The 21,552-nt window shown below is 36.3% G+C and overlaps 1 long non-coding RNA gene across 10 annotated transcripts in view; it reads right to left on the bottom strand.

Moving 5' to 3' along the window:
* Nucleotides 1–402: 402 nt before the first annotated feature.
* Nucleotides 403–21,552, bottom strand: part of LOC130052261 (uncharacterized) — a 72,246-nt gene continuing 51,096 nt past the window's right edge. For 7 of the 10 annotated variants that reach the window (XR_008800626.1, XR_008800622.1, XR_008800621.1 and 4 more), the window contains 5 exons: nt 8,080–20,229; nt 4,231–4,352; nt 1,233–1,348; nt 698–1,107; nt 403–493 (listed from right to left, as the gene is read on the bottom strand). This is a non-coding gene — a long non-coding RNA (uncharacterized LOC130052261). Of the gene's footprint in view, nt 494–697; nt 1,108–1,232; nt 1,349–1,714; nt 1,880–4,230; nt 4,353–8,079; nt 20,230–21,552 lie in introns of those variants that run through there. The other 3 variants (XR_008800627.1, XR_008800629.1, XR_008800628.1) reach the window with 3 other exon arrangements.

Genomic DNA, 21,552 nt, shown 5'->3' on the forward strand with positions numbered 1-21,552 from the left:
GAGCTGAAATTTACAATTTATGTTCCCCCTGTCCCAAAGATACTTCATACCAAATTTGAAAAGAATTAGACTGGTAGTTATCAAGAAGAAGTTAAAAATGTTTAATTGTTAACACACAACGGACGACGCACGACGACGGACGACAACCGATTGCAATAGGTCACCTGAGTTTACTCAGGAGACCTAAAAATACAAGCATCTCCCCCATCTGCACAGCACTTGTAAGAAATTCAAGAATTAAACATGAGGACAACAAACACCTATTGAAGAAACCGAGGCAAAAAACTAAGCTATTTCAAGCCAGGACATACCTATTTCCCTCAGCATTCTGACACCCGAGCTGGTGCCCTCCGAGACGTTGATGCACCTGCTAGTTCGAGTACATGTGACCAAAACACAGAGTGGGACCGTATAAGTCTTGATGAATACTGGGATGTTGTGTGTATGTCCACTGAAGATCTCATCCTCCCAACCAAACTGCGACCTGCCAAGCCTGTAAAATCATGTACATGGAATGACGAAGAGGAAATCAACAGCGAGGAAAACATCATTGCTAACGTACATTCCTTAGGCCTACTTCTACAAAATTCTACAGTTCACCAGTGTGCCAGACCTTCAATCACTCTATCAATTTCTAAGAGGCTAGGACTATGTGTGACTGTCAGAGCCATTTGCTTAAACTGCCATTTCCACTCACCAGACATGCAGCTCTACACAACTGTCAAGAAGACTTGAGGACCGGAATCAAGTGCCCTCAATGATGGACTGGTACTGGCTCTCACCAAGTCTAAGATGGGAGTGTCTGATGCACGTTTCCTTATGTGCTGCCTCAACATAAATCCACCTGACAGCCGTGGTCTGCAGCGGAAACTCAATCAGATGTGTGACAGAGTGGAGGAAATCAACGTAGCCTCGATGATCGACAATCAGCGGTATGTCTGACGTGTCAACCAATTTCTCGGTCGAGGAAACGAAGTCCACATCGAGACTGACACCTCTTACAACAACAGGCCACAGCCAGGATTCGAGGCAGCAACCCAGAGCTTCGGTGGAAAACAACACCTCCCGAAAACTGGTTTTGGCCCTCCAAACTGCCAATAAGTTATGCTGCAAGAGGAATTGTGAAAATCATGAACAATGCAAAGAGAACTAGAACTCTGAAGACACCATTGCTTCCAGTGAATCAAAATTGTTAAGAAAAAATTTGGACTTTATTCAAAATCATAACATACTTCAACCTTGTTCCATTACCAGTGATGCCAGTGCTCAGATCCAAAAGACCATAAGGGACTATTCTAGAGAGAATGAAGTACCAATTCAGCACTGCTTCATCCACAAGCTAAGAACCCTGCAAAAAATGTACGAAACATCCGACTAAAAACCATGTTACCCACTGGACAGGACAGAGATGCCTACATGCAGAGACTGGCCACCTGTATCTGAGCCCGGATCCGATGCGAGCTCGTCAAGATTAGGAAACTGTGCCGGACCGACCAGTCTTTCCAGCACCATGCCGAGAATGCAGTCCCTAATGTTCTGCCATGTTTCTCAGGCCTACACGACAACTGTATGAAAATGTCATTTACCTGCACAGCCCATCTCACGGGCTACAGCACCAAGTTCCTTCCGCACGGAAAACATCTGGGCCTTGACTATGCAGACATGGACAGTATTCAGTCTGTCATCTGTAAACAATTCTGGAGAGGTCTGCCAACTCGCCACAACCAACAAATGTGAGAATCTTCACCAGCGGGTCTTCACTTATGCTCCCAAGAACACAACTGGGGCCAGGAACTTTAACGCCATGTGTCACTCAGCAGTCCACTCAGCATCCCATGGGTCTGGCAGAAGTGTTGTCCTGTTGGCTAAGGAGGTGGGCCTGAAATAGAAATCCAGTGGATCATTTTACAAGAACATGTTCAAGAAAGATCAACAGAACAGGTATCACCGTGAGCGCAAACAAACCAACCAATACCGAGCATCTCGTTACCTGACGAGACGACGAAAAACCAACAAAAAACTCAGAGAACTGTCCCTGTACAACAATGCAAGACACTCCACCTCCAACGAACACTCTTATGGTGTAAATGTGTTACCTCACTGAAAGAGACACGGTCTGTGTGCTCCATGACCAATGCATTGCCCCTCGGCGACACAAGACTTCCGCGAATTGTTTACCGACTGCGGTTCCATGGACAAATGTGGTAACTTTATGCACTGTTTGTTATGGCATAAGTGTGATATGTGCATGTATGTGTCAAAATTATCCATGTTATTAATTTAGAAAATAAATCTGTGAACTGTAACCTTAATTTGTTTTCCTCTAAAACTTGGACGATAAATGCCATAGCCATCCTTGTTGACAGCACCTATCCATAAATGACAAAATGGTCTTAACTGTGTTTTTTGTGTAAAAATGTCTTTAAAATGACTTGTTTCTCTGTCTGTAAGTGCTATTTCATAAATATGTGCCATGGTGTTGTGAATAAGTGTGGTGGTTATGATATTCTGTATTGGAGACCTGTATGAGTAAAATCGGTTAATTACATGTACAACATGTAAATCTACATGTAATCTATATATAAAGTATAGAGGGTATATAAAGTACCTAAAATACCCTTATTTTAACCACTAAGCTGATTTACATGTGACTTTTTGTTACTATGAAACTTGACCAGATTCTGGTTTTCCATACTATATGGCTTAGCTTACCCCCTTGACTTAGTTGACAGCTACTGTGACACTTATGAAATACTTGTATTGAAAAAAAACATGGTATCCAATATGTGATACATTTAACTTTCTAAAATTCATAAATTGGCTGAATTCTAGGGGTTTGAAAAAAATATCATTTTCTTAAAGGTGGCAGAGGACAGTTTTTTGGGGGGGGCGGGGGTTCAACATGTGGGAAGGGGGTATACATCTAAGTCAGGTTATGACAGATTAATGATCAGGATATGGGGCTCACGGCGGATGTGACCGGTCAACAGGGGATGCTTACTCCTCCTAGGCACCTGATCCCACCTCTGGTGTGTCCAGGGGTCCGAGTTTGCCCAACTATCTATTTTGTACTGCTTGTAGGAGTTATGAGATTGATCACTGTTCGTTATCTTCACCTTGCATTAATGAAAAATCATACTACCCTGTTTTCTCAATATTTGTATTTCATATTAGGGTAGTTATTAAATTAGGGCCCTATATTAAATGTCATCCATACATGCAGGTGTTGCTGCACAAAACATGCCCTGAGTAGGTGCCCCCTTCTTGCTCTGATTTTCTGTCATTTGGGCTAAATCCGCACCACCCCCACACCACCACAGTACCAAGCGAGGGGATATAGATGCTGTGCACAATCAAGAACCCTGTCTGACCTTCTTAAAAATCTACCTTTTATATGGGGCCATCCACCTTCCCTCTGAGCTACCTACCATTTCCTGGACCCTCTAGGTTTTAGTCTAAATTTCTTCAGCTGCTGACCACGTGTCTTAGTTTCGTATTTGCACCCATCTATATACTAGGCATCATGGTGACACCTACATGTTGAATATCATAATTTTTACTAAGCATTCAGCTACACTTGAAATGTATCCTAAAATTATTCTACACATTTTTACACATGTAATATCACTTCAAATATGGGGTTTCTCCATTTTTTAAGAAACTTGATCGCGCCTATAGTGCGAAACTGTCCCCTGCTACCTAGGCCTACGTGTATTTCATTTTTCATGGCAAAAGTCATTGAGACTTGGAACTATAGTTCAAATGTTGTAATTTATTAATTCGGTTGATATATATATTTTTCCAAACAGAACACAGTGATTCTTAAAAAAAAAAGATAACATACTTTAAATTTTGTATTAAAATTCAGTATCTTGTCCTATAATTTAAAAATTTGATTTATAACCTATGGGGGCATACTTCTGCCTCCTATTTGCAAGTTATTTTTCTATAGATTATGTCGACGTGTAAGATAATTATGTCAACATATGTGCATGCATGCAACGTAAATACAAATATATTTATTGATGCATATTTATTTATTGGCACAAACACATTTAGATTTCTAGATGTTCCGTCCCATTATCAATCTTATCTTAGTCGATTCGATCGTCCCATTACCGATCCGTCCCTAGACTAACCGTTCCCTAGTTAATACATCCCCTAGTCAATCCGGCCCAGAAAAAATAACTATGTCTACGTTTTTGAACTATTTTTCCAAGTGTTATTTACAGTACTGAATTGGTTTAATTCATCTGCATATTTCCTCTTCATTGTGTGTGCCTCTGACGTCTTCTGACATCAGGTGGTAATCCTTTTGATATGCTCTCTGGTATTCATGGCTTGACTGCAGACTATAAGATAACATACTTCATGATGAAACAACCATAACGTTATTAAAGCAAGGAAATATAAATAAAATGGTAAACCTTTGTTGCAGGTACGATTGCCATTTTTTCACTTTTCAAACTCTAATGCTTGTTGCCATGTACAGGGTCGCACCTCCCGGTGACAGTACTGGTATGGAAACTCCATTGTCAGAATGACGGGCGTGCCACTTTGAAGATTGGCTTTACGTAGCTCACTACACTAAAGCTTATACTCTGTATGACACCACGTCACAAGATGGTGATTTAAATGTTTTGTGAAATTATTTGTATTAATCGATTTGTTTGTCTATCATCGTAGCTTAGTGGTTATAGCATTGGGCTGGTGAACCGCAGATCTCAAGTTGAAATTCCCCAGACGTTTTCAATCATGTGTTGAAATAATTTGTTTGAAAATCATGTTTTTTTCCAAATTTGTATATTTTTTGCCTTTTTGGCAAATATACTTATTGTATATCATCTTTTATAATTTAATCAATTGGTACTAATTTGAGAAACTATTTCTGGGTGTAGTGAGCAACCTTGAGGTAATCCTTTATTTTGGTAGATCAAAAAATATTCCTACGCTCTGAGCAATTTTTTGAACTTCTGGAGTTTTGTTAATTTAAAAAAACTTCTAATAGTTAGCAGTGTTTGAAATTAACCATAGACCGAGAGACAATGCCTATATGTCAAATGACACTGGTCTATGCCAATTGTAAGTTAGATAGACCAAATTGTGTATGCCGATTTCTAGATTTAAGCAATTATATCCCATAGGACCCAGCATGGTCAGACGACATCTGATAAACGTTATGAGGAAAGGAAATTCTATGCCAATTTGATGATGTCTATGTCATCTTGTTTTGGCATAGACCTGTGGTCTATACCAGTTTTAAACCAATTTCTAACACTGAGTTAGGTTACTGTAAGCTCGCAATTAATGATCGAAGATTGCACAACAATGCAGTTACATTACAATTGTGTATATAAACTCTAAAATTGTTTTCACTCAGATATGTTTTCATAATGATTAATGCATGGACACACTTTTACATTGATTGCTGTACTAACTTAAATAACAAAGTCTTTACCATAATTAATGAGCACACTTTTTCATAACCAATTGTACTGCATGGTTATCGCACTTCAAACAACAATTATAAAGCCTAAGGGTTGAATTGTACAATTTTATTTACATACCGAACTCCCACAGTTATTTTAATAGTTTGATAACTAACTGCAATATGCATGCAAAACTTCCCTTTTTTTTCTTAATTAAGTAATTAATTATTTATTATATCTTTGATAAAAAAAATTTGGAGGAGCCGGATCGACTAGGCAAAATGGGACAAATCGACCAGGGCACAGACCATCTAAGGACTATAGGGATGGACCGACCGTGGAATGGATCAACCTGATGCCACACATTTACAATAATTGGCAAAGGCCCATTGAACATCATTAGATAATGTTTACATAAATATGTCAACATGAAGAAAAATGTAATCAGATTTTCCAAAATTATCAAATATCACCCACATGACTTGCAACATGGTAGATGCAACTTATATGCTGCGGTGGCCTAGTGGTTAGAGTGTTCTCCCCACATGAGGAAGGCCAGGGTTTGAATCCAGGTCAAGACAGACGTAAGTCGTTAAAACAGGTAGTGACAGTTCCATCGCCAAATGCTCGGCATCGCAGGTGTGAATGTCACAGGTCCTCGGAGATTACCTTAAAAATGGATGCCCCATGTCACAGTAGGTGTGGCACGCTAAAGAACCCTCACTGCTCAATGGCCGTAAGCACCAAGCACATAAGGCCTAAATTTGAAGCCCTTCAATGGTCTTGGTGACGTCTCTAAATGAGTGAAAAATTTTCGAGAGGGACGTAAACAAGATACAATCAATCGATTTGCAACTTATTTATGTTGACGGTGCAACTTATTCTGATGGAGACCAGCAGTTCCTTCCAGACACGGTCAAAAACACCCACGATAACAAGACCAGAGGTTGGCTATGTGACTAGCCTCATCTGCATGGTCCAGGTTGTTTTGAAGGAAAGGACAATTGTGTGTCCGCCAATAGAACATTCCAGGACACCTGGTACTGATCTAGTAGCTCTCTGAAAACAACTGAAAAGACTCAGCTACTAAACAATTCCATTTACAGCATTAGCGCTACTTAATTGTATAGTATAGGGGACTGGTGTTTCATATTACAAATGTAACAGGAAGGGAGAAAATGCAACGGACCAGACCAGGATTCGAACCCGGGCCCCCTGAATTCTCTAGTCAGGTGCTCTACCAACTGAGCTAACTGGCCACCGGCGATCGAACACAGCTGACCGCTACATTCCTCCCTCCTTAAATGTCTTCACACCTGAAGACATCAACCCAGGATCTTTATCCCTTGGCAGGCATTTTCACCTGTCAGTTCTAGGGACTGGTCTACGGCACCAATTTGAAATTAGAATAGGAGAGAGGAAAAAATCTTTGGCTGGACCGGGAATCCAACCCGGGACCCCTGCATTACTAGTCAGGTGCTCTAACCACTGAGCTATCCAGGCCGATATCCACAGTCCATTTAGCCCTCTTTACTACATTCCTCCCTCCTTAAGTTGTCTTCGCCCTCGAAGACACACACAACCCAGGTTCTTTTCGCCCTTGACAGGACCTTCACCTGCAAGACCAGGGGTGGTCAACGGCACCAAATGTAACAGGAAGGGAGAGAATGCAACAGACCAGACCGGGATTCGATCGCCGGTGGCCAGTTAGCTCAGTTGGTAGAGCACCTGACTAGAGATTCAGGGGGCCCGGGTTCGAATCCCAGTCTGGTCCGTTGCATTTTCTCCCTTCCTGTTACACTCAAATGATATAATGTCCTGTAATGTTAATATAATGTTCACTATAACAAAGTAAACTATCACCACATGCTATCTGTCAACATGTATGTAAACGAAGTGGTTGAACTGCTAGAATATCATACATAAACATTTCAATATCAAACGCTCAATATGACAAATTTTACTAGCAAAATGGTTCTGAATCAGATATTTGAATATATCGTAAATACATGTTTTAAACGCTCAACACAACAAATTCAATAATATTGAATATATATACCATAAATACACATTTGAATATCTAACGCTCAACACGACATATTCAATGGCATAATGGTTCAAATGTTGGAGTATCATAAATACATGTGTAGCGGTCAGCCGGGTTCGATTGCCAGTGACCAGATATCTCAGTTGGTAGAGCACCTGACTAGAGATTCAGGGGGCCTGGGTTCGAATCCCGGTCTGGTCTGTTGCATTTTCTCCCTGTTACATTTGGTGCTGTGACCAGCCCCTGGAACTCACAGGTGAAAATGCCTGCCAGGGGTTGATGTCTTCTGGTATGAAGACATTTAAGGATGGAGGAATGTAGCGGTCAGCCAGTTTCGATCGCTGGTGGCCAGATATCTCAGTTGGTAGAGCACCTGACTAGAGATTCATGGGGCCCGGTCTGGTCCGTTGTTCTCCCCGTTACACATGTGTAAATACTAAATTCTCAACACAACATTTTTCAAAATATGACAAGAAGTATACAGTATATCATCACGTTTGCAAATATTGCAAAAATGCTGGATTTACCTGCGATGCTAATATCATGTAACCGAGGTATTACATGATGTAATGGTAAACACAAGGCATAAAAATAATGCCTTACCTTAAATGTGGCAAAGCTTCAACCAAAAAACATAGAAAACAGGTAAACATCTTGACAGGTACAGTGCAGTAGGCCGACTGCTGGACAGGTAGGTAGACAAGGCTGTGTGAGCTGGAGCTGGAAATTGAAAACTTTCAAATTTATTATATTCAGTAACCCCCTATGCAGTTTTAGTAAAAAGTAATCTGGGGGAAAAAAATTAAAATCCTAACTCATGGACTTGAACTCACAATTAAAGGCATAATTAAAACAGAAATTAGCAACTTCCCCCAATTTGATATTATGGCAAAACATTGCAGATACAATATTTTTAGATGTTTCACTTCAAGGTAAAATGAAAATGAAGTTTCAAAAGGTGACACATAAGTCAATTTAAACTATTTCAGAAAATGTTTACAATTAATTTGCCTATTTTTTTTGTTAATATATTTTTTTGTTAATATAAGTATATTTGTTGATCAAAACTTGTTACACATGTATGCTAGGTTAAATTCCAATTTATGATAGGAGTGAAATAAACTTAAATCAACAACAACTTCATTATCAAACCAATAAATAGGAATTAAGAATTTATAGGTGGGACCGTCACATATTTAAAGTTGTAAACATGCCACTGTAGGAGTTGCTTATCCCTGTTTATATATGTATCTGTCGCAATCTACAGATCAGCAGTCGATCGACACATCAACTGACTGAGCTATACCCAGCTTAAGGCAAAATTTTAAAGGAATATAGTATTACAAATATTGCTGATGTTTACATTTTCATTCATGTTTAAAAGATCAGTCAGCCATTATGATGCTGTAGTATACTTCTTAAAGATCTGGGTTAGAATAGGTCCTTAGTACCCCCTTGCTTGTCATAAGAGGCGACTAAATGGGGTGGTCCTTCGGATGATATCGCAAAAACCAAAGTCCTGTATCACAGCAGGTGTGGCACCATAGAGATGGTGATGTCTCCATATGAATGAAAATATTCTCAAGCGGGACATCAAACAATATACATTCATCCTTTCAGAAATGGTTTCAACTACAGATGGACAGACTGACAGAAAGTACCAAAACAATATGCCAAATATAATATATTTACAGTATAGGACTGCCAGAAAATGGCCATTTTCTGGAAGGAGTTATAAACTTGATGAAAAGTTGTACAGAAACATGACAGACACCTGACAACAAACAGTAGAAACACTAAAATCAGCATCATAAAATAACAAAATATTTTTAAAGAATATAATACTTGTAAGTTCAGGTGAACTGAATATGTGGTTTTGTTTTACTAACATTGATCGATACCATGGACACTTTTGGCCATGAGTCCCCCAGCAGCAGGAAACATTAAGCCATTTAAAATTTACGATTAACAAAATAAGTACTAGTATACCATTTTTCTATTTTGTGTGCAAACCATTTGACAACTAACATTTAAAGTAGTTCCATCCTCATGGAACATCAATAGATTTAAGCATGATAAGAACATAAATTTTGTTCAGTCCTTTCTGATAGGTATTGTAAAAAAAAATCTTGTTAAACATCTAAAAATTCTAAGTTATATCCTATATGATATATGGTTCAAAATATTGAATCCAAGGGCAATAACTCTGTTTTCATTCATTCCTTTATCAAGTCCATTATGTGATAGATTTTATTTATTTTTCAGAAACATTCTTAAAAAATATTTTTGAAAAGAAATAGTTTCATGAAATTGATATGAATAATATCATATATATTATTACCACTTTTTATAAAATTTTGAAAATGCTATTTAAGGATAATTACAATTTTCTGATGTTGATATTTACGATTCTGTTTAGGCCACATTTAAAAGAATTCTGTTTTCCCTCCCCCGGCTCTACATATTATGTAGTTTGTATAACAGCTAGACCTGCAGGTAATGTTTTTTTCAACTGGATGTTTGCTAATAATATGGATGTATATGCTTCGACATGATCACACTATCTAAATAGATTTTTTATGCTATCATCAAATTGAATGCATTTAGATCATGAACCCTTTTGCTTTCAAGTGCTACTGTCCAAGAGTAGACTTGTATCATATTATGCTGCATTATGTATGTCTCACATCTTAAAAAGTGCAATAACCTATATATTTTCTTTGACAATTTATTAGTTTTAAAGAGACACTACAGCTCATTTTCCACATTTTAATAAAGTGTTTTTAAAACCATGTATTGATAAAATGATAAATTTCATATCGATACTGACAATTTTGAACAATTGGGATGCATCAATTTACTCTCAACTGCGCTTTGAAGATCGTTCGGAATTCAAAGGTTTCTTCATGCTGATTCGGACTTTTGAATGCTTATTTACATCACGTGGTTTTGAATGACAGCAAAGGTGTTCTGTATAGGAAATTATTTAAATTCCCCTTCAAGGGGGTCCACACTCACCTTTCAAGTATAAGATTATTCCCTGCTCCTTATAATAAGTAATTATAAATCATTATTTCAACAGAAACCTTCCATGTTCCCACTGACCGATGTTTTTACAACTAACACGTGTCGTGTTCAGATAAAAATAGCACTTACTTTTAAACGTGGTGTCTTCGCAGCTAGTCTCAATGGCAGATTTAGGGGGCCAGGATCCCCCTCCCTTTTTACCCCACAGATTGTGAATGAAAATCCAAATTTTGCACTAGAATGGCCGATTACTTTGGCTAATCTTTGACTTTCACACCCCTCTTCGGAAATCCTAGATCCGCCACTGAGTTACATGTGTTTCTCCGAGCTCTTTGTTTTCCAACGGTCAAACTGATACCAAGGTAAATTTTATTTCACGTATGAGTTTTATCTCATTCTAATTTTACCTCTTTTCTCACAGAATCTGTCAAAATTCTAGATCTATCAACTACACTTTCTCTCTCTGGAGGACATGCTGCACTGTTTACTGTCTATGCGCATGCGTCTGAAGATTGAAAGGAGGAGACTCGATATTTTGTGTATAGGCCATCAAAAAGTATTAATTTTTACGTTAAAACGATAATTTTTAACTTTAGATAAGTGCTATTTTCGCAAAGTTCATACTTTCAACAATGCAACAAAAATTGAGAAAGCGCTGGGAAAATTGTCATTTCATGATTTTTGCGCAAAATGAGCTGTAGTGTCTCTTTAACCAAATACAAATAAATTCTATACTTTTATCAGGCAAGTATGGAGTTACCTTAAGGATTCTTTAATTACTAGGTTTTGTTTAAGTGTACACCTTGACAAATATTTGTAGTGTAGAAAAGTGATGAATATTGGACTATGTGAACAGATGTGGATTACTAAGTTTCCTCAATTTAAAAATAATCTGCATGGTATTGTAATCCATTTCCTCATTATATTTCATAATTATGTTTTTTAATATCTATTTATCAATGCAAAAAAGCTTTCCCACATTTTTAAAAAAAATCTTATATGATTTTCATATTCTATAAATAGTCTCTAAATATTTAAACTAACAATTGCTTTATAACGTAAACCCTTTTTCAAATATATTGATACCTAAATTTGCACAAATTCAGTGATATATATAATTACTTTAACATTTGATCTCCAATCAAATCTAATATTAGGTATCAACTAATTGGAAGTTTCCATCAACTGTATTATCTGCTCTTAGGCAGGGGTTTCACCCAGAACCTCTGGGCTCATTGTAGCTCATTTTAAAGTATCCATGTACAGTTACATAATTGCATGGTACATTATAATGAGTAATATAAAATGTGTACTGTACAGAAACTTTACAAACATTGGTAAAAACCTTATCTTCTCACAATATAACTTTAACAAGATTAGTTAAACTTTCACATGACTAATAAATCTTTCCTTCTTAAAATCATTCTCAAACAGTACACATTATGATTCCTTTAACTTAAATTGCTAATCTAATATTAAATAGATGTTTTGGCATGGCACGAATTGCCTCACCTGCAGTAAATTCAAATGTAGGAAATTCATCAAAGTATAGCATTGAATGTGGTATTCAGATTGTATGTTACACACATTTAGTGAAATGAAGATTTCAACAATAAGCCTTAAATTCATATGTTTTAACAGTCATAAAATAAATTAATTAATTTTTCTAGGTTAAAGGGGCACCACTCCATCAAAACCAATGAAAAGGAACAAAACTCAAACTTGATCTGTAACTCAGTAATACACATCTGCATGCAGGCATACAAAAAATCAGTTCAATATCTCACAGCATATAGAAAAAAGTCTAAAAATTTTAAGTTCAAGGGGCACTACTCCATCAAAAATCAACGAACCGGAGCAAAACTCACACTTGATCTGTAACTCGACATCAATATACACCTGCATACAAAACATCAGTTCAATATCTCAAGGCATTTAGAAAAATTTCAGAAAACTGGTCCTAACATTAATTTTTCAAACAGGGCACAACTCCATCAACAAGAGACCCACAAGCCTTATCGGTCAACTGATTACTTGTCTAGTTAAAAGTATCTCTAGTCCCAAGGGATATGAAATCTAAAAACAAAATCCTGTTCTGAATATCTAAGCTAAATTCTAATAGCAACAGTATAAAATAAAATGTGTTCTTAAATCCTCAATGCCCTCAAAAGTGTATACACTGATGAAAGGCTTTACATAATACAAGAGGTCCAAGGGCCACATCGCTCACCTGAGTCACCTTGGCCCATATTTAAAGATTTTCCCTATATATTCGCATATACAACTTTGATCCCTATTGTGGCCCCATCCTACCACCAGGGGCCATGATTTTACAAACTTGAATCTGCACTATGTCAGGAAGCTTTCATGTAAATTTGTACTTTCCTAGCCCAGTGGTTCTTGAGAAGATTTTTAAAGATTTTCCCTATTTATTCCCATGTGAAACTTTGATCCCCTATTGAGGCCCCAACCTACCCCTGGGGGCCATGATTTGAACAAAATTGAATCTGCACTGTGTCAGGAAGTTTTCATGTAAATTTCAGCTCCTCTGGCTCAGTGGTTCTTGAGAAGATTTTTAAATGATGCCACCCTATTTTTGCATTTTTGTGATTATCTCCCCTTCGAAGGGGGCATGGTCCTTCGTTTGAGCAAACTTGAAAGCCCTTCACCCAAGGATGTTTTTGGCCAATTATGGTTGGAATTGGCCCAGTGGTTCTGGAGAAGAAGACGAAAATGTGAAAAGTTTACAGATGGACAGACAGATGACAGAAAATAGGCGATCAGAAAAGCTCACTTGAGCTTTCAGCTCAGATGAGTTAATAATATGCTAGATGAAATCCCTTGCAAACGCGGGAAATCACAATTAAATAATATTGCATAAAGGAAGGACCATATGCATGCTTGAATTGTTGTGCACATGAAATGAATAAACACTATATACTACGTTTGGCCCCACCTTGGGGTCAGAACCTACCCTGGGGATCATGAAATTTACAATTTTGGTAGAAACCTTCCTGCTTTATATCTTTATGCATTTAGTTTTTCGTTAGTACGTGTGGTTCTAGAGAAGAAGATTTTTGAAAATTGGTCAGTTTTGGGCAGTTCTTACCCTGCCTCTAAGGTCCCAGGGGTGCATGCAGGTATCCTGAAATTTACAACTTATGTCTCCCTTGTTCCAAAGATGATTCATACCAAATTTGAAAATTATTAGAATGATAGTTATCAAGAAGAAGTTAAAAATGTCTATTGTTCACCCAATTTAACAACTGACCATTTTGGCCCTACTCTGATACCAAAACCCCTACCTCTGGGATCATCAAATTTACAATTTTGGTAAAGGACTACCTGTTCTTTCTAAATATCCATTTAGTTTCAATAAAGTATCAATAGCACTAAAGAAAATGTTATTTAAGTGTTTTACACATTAAACACTATATGCCAATTTTGGTCAAAACCCCTACCCTGGGGATCATGAAATTTACAATTTTGGTAGAGGCCTTCCTGCTCTACATCATCATGCATTTAGTTTTTCTTACACATGTGCGGTTCTTGAGAAGAAGTTTTTTTTTAAATTGGTCAATTTGGGCAGTTTTTATCCCGTCCCTAAGGCCCCAGGGGTGCTGGAGTCCTGAAATTTACAATTTATGTCCCCCTTGTCCCAAAGACGCTTCAAACCAAATTTGAAAAGAATTGCACTGGTAGTTACCAAGAAGAAGTTAAAAATGTTCAATTGTTAACACACGATGGACGACAAACAATTGCAATAAAAAAGTCCAGAAAACTGGTTGTAAGAGTAATTTTTCTAAGTTAAGGGGGCACAACTCCATCAAAAATCTAGGAACCAGAACAAAACTCAAACTAAATCTGTAACTCATCAATTTACACCTGCACACTAAAAATCAATTCAATATCTCTAGGCATTTAGAAAAAAAAGTCCGAAAGAAGGACGGAAAAGGGTAAACTATATGCCCCAACCATGTTGTGGCGGGGGGCATAAAAAATGATTGTACAGGAAGTTGTTTTTGTTTATGGTTACAAGCCATAGTAGTCATGCAAGTATGAAGAATGTAGTGATATACCAATAATGCACAGTGATTCCTATGCTATCTGTGTATGTAATATCAAAAGCAATTTAACTGCCATTTTGTATCAAAGTTATACGACTGGTAAAGTATGCTTAAGGTAGCTCATTACACCAAAATTTTTATTAATGGTTCTTTAAAACACCTCTTATGAAGCATGATTTCTCTATCAAAAGAGTGAAACAAGCAATTTCGTTGTTTTCTCCCAGGCACGAAAAATTACGATATCTAATCCAACATGAAATTAAATACATCTATAACAAACTCCCTACGTTGCAGTAACAAATGGCCTAAAGTCTTTGTCATAACATTTTTGATGAAGTTTAACATACATGGTCTATCAATAAAATGAATTCACATCTAAAGCCTGGTTTACATAAATTTGTCCTTTGATATTCCCATAGATTCTGTCCATATACAATGCTGTCTGGTTTCCATGCGATGGCTGGTGGCAAATGCGAGATTTTCATCCGGAATTACGAACTCTGTGGCCTCTATGATATTGTTAAGTTTAAAGTTTTCAAAATTTTAAGAATCGTAAGTGCATAGCCTGTGCACATGACGTACAATGTATTCCACAATCTCTCCATGGTCATTTCACAGAATTGCCCTGATCATGGAAATTTTTATTTTCTCATAATTTGCAGTATTCCATTATAGTTTATAATAAACTACATCCAATTTGCATATCCAGTGTAAGCAGTATGTCTAACTGGCAGGACCTATTGTCTTGTTGGTTGGAAGTTTTCAAGAACTGACTTCGCACAGCCTATAGCACGAGAGTCGTGAGGGCTCCATACAATTTCAAAGAGAGAATTGTGGATATCTAGCAGAGACTATTACATAAAATGCACAATGTTAAAATAATTTCCATATAGTCAATGTATGGATTAACCTGACCTCTTTGGAGGAGCTGCAAACAATGTCATGATAACAGATGTCCATATTTAATGTAAACATGAACACCATGGCCTCTTACAATGCTCTATAAATCTCATGGACATTCATACATAAATTAATCGGACGGTCATCGTAGTTAACGTAAACCAGGCTTTAATCACATTTCTTACATATATAGAATAATCTGGATTAAAGACAAAATAGACAAAAAGACTGGAATTCTATTATGAATAAATGCTGATTTGATGGTTACACTTGTATAACTATTGCATTAGGCGAGTACTTCATGTACAGTGTATGCACTGTACAGATATATCATATAACATACAAAACAAATTAAATACCGACTATTTTTTTTAGGTCCATGGTGATCCATTGTAGACATCCATTGTAGTCCATCCAGCTATAGTTTACCTTCCTCCACTGGCTGCTTGTGATTGTTGTTCATGGTCAACTACTATGTACTTGTTGTAGTCTATGGTCAAATCTGTGCAATTAGTGGATGTAGTCTTTGGTCAACTCTGGTCACTGCTTGAAGTCCATGATCATCTCCTGGAGGCTTGTGACTGTAGTTCGTGTTTACCTCAGGACATAAATGAAGCACTGTTTCTGCGAGGTGATGTAGGTTGGTTAGGGTAGTACCTTTTCAATCTTTCTCGGTTCTTTCTTGTGTTGGGTACAATTACATGAATGTGGGTTTTTTGTGTATATAAGGTGAAAATCTGTCCTAGCTTGAGTGGTCATGTTGCTGAGAAGATATTTTAGATAGTGCTGTTTCTGTAAGGGGATGTGATGAGTTTTAGATAAGAGTCTGAAATGTGAGTGTGGTGTGTGGACCAGTGTAGAACAAAGGTACTACAGTACCCGCAACGTTATTCTTGACATTCCTATCGTGCTCTATCGTGCGTGTATCCTATCGTATCGTGCGTGTATCCTATCGTATCGTGCGTGTATCCTATCCTATTGTGTATCAGGTTTTCTGTTTTCTATCATGTTTTGCATTTATCAGGTCTATCGTGTTTTGCGTGTATCAGGTTTTCCGTTTATCGTGAAAATCGTTTATGGTGTAGCTTCGGAAACTATCGGGATCGTATATAAAATCTAATGAAAAAGTATGATACTTTCCGAAACCTTTATTCGTTTTGTTAAAGAAGCTATTTTTAGGAATCGAGGAAAGACGGTATATTTGAAGGAGGACATAAAGTTGTCGATTTTAAGGCAGAAGAAGAGCTACATGTATTTGTCTGTCCAGAGAGAGTGAAAATTTATCACAATTTAATTCTAAGTAGTCTGGAAAGTAGGCAGTGGTCTGTCAAGAAAACCGAGGACAGTAAATCTGAAAGCTCCTTCATCTGAAGTTCATAAACACTTGTTTGTCTAGAAACAATTATTGGTAATTAACACTAACAGAAAAATAGGGAGTTCCGATTTGAAAGGAAAAATCAGTAAATTACATTGTTTATCACATACATGTATATTTTAATAATGGTTCTTTTTCTTCCGATTTTTTTCACTTGTATGCTACTTATACAGCAACTGCTGAACTTGTGCGCGTCCTTATATCTGATTTTGTGTATCACCCGTGTTTTGACAGCTAACATTCTCAGAGACATTGTATTTCACCCATTAGAAGATTAAGTTTTAAAAGGGTGCAAGGGTGTTGCATCCCCCAAAATTCTGCTCAAATGGGCACAATTCCGCTGTCATCGTTGTTTTGTTTTTACTTTGTACATGTACACATGTACCAATAGTCGTACGTGTAGATACTGGAAATTTATGTTGGTTTTGATGATTATTTGAATTTTTTACACACTAAGAGTTTCAAAATTGTGAATTTAAAACAAGCGGGGTTTTGTTTATGCTTTTTAAACAGTTTATTTATGTTTTGTTAACAAAATATCAATTCAAATAACTATGTTCCAATTACTTATGACTATCAATTATCATTCATAGTGTAAAAATATCTAACAGGTGTAGTGCGGTTGATTTTTTTATGAAAATAACTTGAGATGTTGAATGAGCCGTGAACTTAGAGCTTGATGCAAAATAACCCCCTCCTCGCTACACACAAAATATTACTTGGTTTTATTTCATATTCAAGGTAATATACATTAGCATAAGAGAGCTACGGAAGCATGATACCACTACATTATATTACATTTAGTGAATTCCCTGTATAATTTATATATTAAACATTAGGTGACGTACAATATAAGTTTTAGAATCATTGGCTGAGAAAATTCATATAGATATCAAATAATGAATTCAATGCCGTATGCATTTTAGTTTTTTTATTTTAGCTGTGATGGCATAAAAAACATAAATAATAATAATAATAAAAAGTACGACCTTGGGTGAAAGAAATTATATGGTACAAAATCGATCAATGTTTTAAACAAATGTTACCGCGACGGGGACAGGTAACTGATAGTCATCCCGCGATGAGAACGCGGTTTTCCTGAGTTACCTATAGATTTTGCCAACTGCAAGAACGCAGAAAACAAAAAATCTGCATTGTCCGTAATGTAGGTATATAATGAACATTGAAATCCTTCAATATTATTATCAACATAATGTAATTATGTTGTAGGTATCAAAATTTCGTTCTGTCTAACTCGTTTCTAAATTTACAACATTCCTATCAGGTTTTCCGTTTATCATGAAGATCGTTTATCATGTTTTGCGTTTATATCAGGTTTATCGTGAAGATCGTTTATCAGGTTTTGCGTTTATCCTATCGTATCATGCGTGTATCCTATCGTATCGTGCATGTATCCTATCCTATCGTGCGTGTATCGTGCTCTATTGTTTATCATGTCAAGAATAACGTTGCGGATATACTGTACCACTCCACCTACACCCAGATTTCAAACATCTACAAAACTTAATGAGGGCATGTAGATGTGTTGCTGAATGACTTTTGTTACAGGATGTTTTTGTGCTGCTGTAAAAATAGTTATTGTAGTATCTTTTGTGAGAAATTTTTGTATTTTCTTTTTGAGAAAAAAAATCTTCTGAACTTATGGTTAACAGTGTTTTATAGTACAATGAAAACATAAAGGTATAAATAGAAAAACTTTATATCTGAAAGAATGGTGTGAAAATAATGTATATACAGTTAACTCATTGTTAGATGAGAATGGAGATATCATGAATTATAATCAATTCATGGAAATGTATAAAGTAAAATCTCATTTTCTGGTTTAAGACAAGCATTGAAGAAAGCAATGAGAGTTAATGGAATAAACCAGTTTATAAAAGTTCAAGAACCTACTATTCCTCTACATATAGCCCCTTTCATGTATTTTAAAAGAAACAAGAAAAAACTACCAAATTTTTAATTATTGTGAAGAAAAACCTACAGGTCAAAAGAAGTGGGATATAAAATTTGATATCTCTCAAGAAGAGTGGAATACAATTAATAAAAATGTTTTTACTATTACAAAGGATACAGATATCTACAAATGTAGAGGTACAATATCGTATAAATCATAAAATTTTAATCACAAATCATTTTTGTTAAAAATAAAGAAAATAGACAACGATTTATGTTCGTTTTGTGCAAAACAAAAGGAATCAATAGAGCATGTTGTGTATGACTGTGAAAATGTTGTTTTATTTTTCAAGAATGTGCAGTCCTGGTTTAGGGATTTTTTTTCAGTAAATATTGTTGTTGATAAAAAAAACTTTTTGCTGGGTAGCTCAGAAAATGAAATGATCAATTTGATTAATTATTATTTAAAATACTTTGTGTATAGTTGCAAATGTAGAGGCAATTCGCCTTTGTTAAATAACTTTGTTACCACTTGGACAAATGTGTACAAAGTAGAAAAGCATGCAAAAATTATTATGTAGATGTTTTTAGAAGAAATGGAATACATTTCATAAATTAAAAGATTTATAGATTTAGATCATCCAGAATATATAATATGTAATTGTATACATTAGCCTATGTATATCATTGGAAGTTATTATCAATGTCATAACAGTACATCATACATTGACTTGGGTGGTAATGTGTTGCTGAAAAGAATAGTGCCGTTTTGTATGGAGACATGGTGATATACATGTTTCAGATACACAAATTGGAAATGTAAGTTGTGTTCCTTTGGGTAAATATACAATAGCTTGGCATTTGTTTTGCTGAAAAGACTGTTTATATAGTGCTGTTTGTGTAAGGGGATGTAAGAGTCTGAAATGTGTGTGTGGTGTGTGGACCAGTGTAGAACAAAGGTACTACCACTCCACCTACACCCAGATTTCAAACCTTTACAAAACTTAATGAGGGCATGTAGATGTGTTGCTAAGACTGCTGTTGAAAGATACGCTACTGAGAAAAAAGTATTTTTTGTCACCATTAAGATCTTTGCGATAAAGAATATCTGTGATGCTTTTAACATGTAGTTGTTTTCTTGTGTTTGTTAGATAAAAAGTGTGCTGCTTTGAATCAACTTGCTTCTTAGAACAAAGGTACTACCACTCCAACAACACCCCATGTTTAAACTTTCATGAAACTTGTAGATGTAGAGCTGAAATACATGTTCACTTTGTCAACTTTTTAAATGATGACTCCATAATGTAATTTTTTACTGAGCAATGTTTCCAAGATTGTGGAAATACACCTCTCTTTTCCTTCTTCTGCAGTTTAAAAGTTTCACTCTGATCAGGAATTTTTGTTTAGACACTTCATAGTCCTTAAGAAATTCTGGATATTGCTGAATAAAGCTCTTCATTTTATTTTTGACTGTAAAATAAAAGCAAATAGTTCTTGCTCTGATATACTCCCAGCTAAATATGAAATGCCATAATAAACAACCTGTAATAACTTTAAATTTCTAATAAAGTATATGATATGAAGGTTTTTATGAATAATATTATCTAAAATCTCAGCTTGCATTGTCCTTCGATTTTTCATCCAAAATCACAACTAGTCTTCCATTTTCATATATCTTAACACTGCTTTAGTTTTATTTAAATCCAGGTTGTAAAACTAAAATCATCTAAAAATCACTAATTTTTTGATAGACACAAATATTGACCAAAACAAAAAACACAAGAGGCCAAAGGGCCACATCGCTCACCTGAGTTACCTTGGCCCATATCTGAAGACTTTCCATATATATTTTCATGTAAAACCTTAGTCCGTATTGTGGCCCCAACCTATACCCCTTGAGGCCATGATTTTTACAAACTTGAATCTGCACTATGTCAGGAAGCTTTCATGTAAATCTCAGCTCCTTTGTCCCAGTGGTTCTTGAGAGGATGATTTTTAAAGATTTTTCTATTTATTCCCAATTTCCCATGTAAAACTTTGATTCCCTACTGAGGCCCCAACCTACCCCCGGGGGCCATGATTGAACAAATTTGAATTTGCACTATATCGGGAAGTTTTCATGTAAACCTCATCTCTTCTGGCTCGTTGGTTCTTGAGAAGATGATTTTTAAATATTTTTTCTATTTATTCTCATGTAAAACTTTGATCCCCTATTGTGACCCCAACCTACCCCTGGGGGCCATGATTTGAACAAAATTGAATCTGCACTATGTCAGGAAGCTTTCATGTGAATTTCAGCTCTTCTGGCTCATTGGATCTTGAAAAGAAGATTTCTAAAGATTTTCCCTATATATTTCAATGTAAAACTTTGATCCCCTATTGTGGCCCCAACCTACCCGGAGGCCATGATTTGAAGAAACTTTAATCTGCACTATGTCAGGAAGTTTTCATGAAAATTTCAGTTCCTTTGGCCCAGTGGTTCTTGAGAAGGATTTTTAAATGATGCAACCCTATTTTTGAGATTATCTTCTCTTTGAAGGGGGCATGACCCTTCATTTGAACAAACTTGAAAGCCCTTTACCCAAAGATGTTTTTGGCCAAGTTTGTTTATAATTGGCCCAGTGGTTCTTGAGAAGAAGATGAAAATGTCAAAAGTTTACAACGACGCCAACAGACAACGGACAAATTTTGATCAGAAAAGCTCACTTGAGCCTTTGGCTCAGGTGCGCTAAAAACAACAAAAACATATTGAAGTTGAAATGTTTAAATTTGGGGGGCACTGGTTACAAGTGA

Source organism: Ostrea edulis, chromosome 2, assembly GCF_947568905.1.
Source record: "Ostrea edulis chromosome 2, xbOstEdul1.1, whole genome shotgun sequence".
NCBI classification, from domain to species: Eukaryota; Metazoa; Mollusca; class Bivalvia; order Ostreida; family Ostreidae; genus Ostrea; species Ostrea edulis.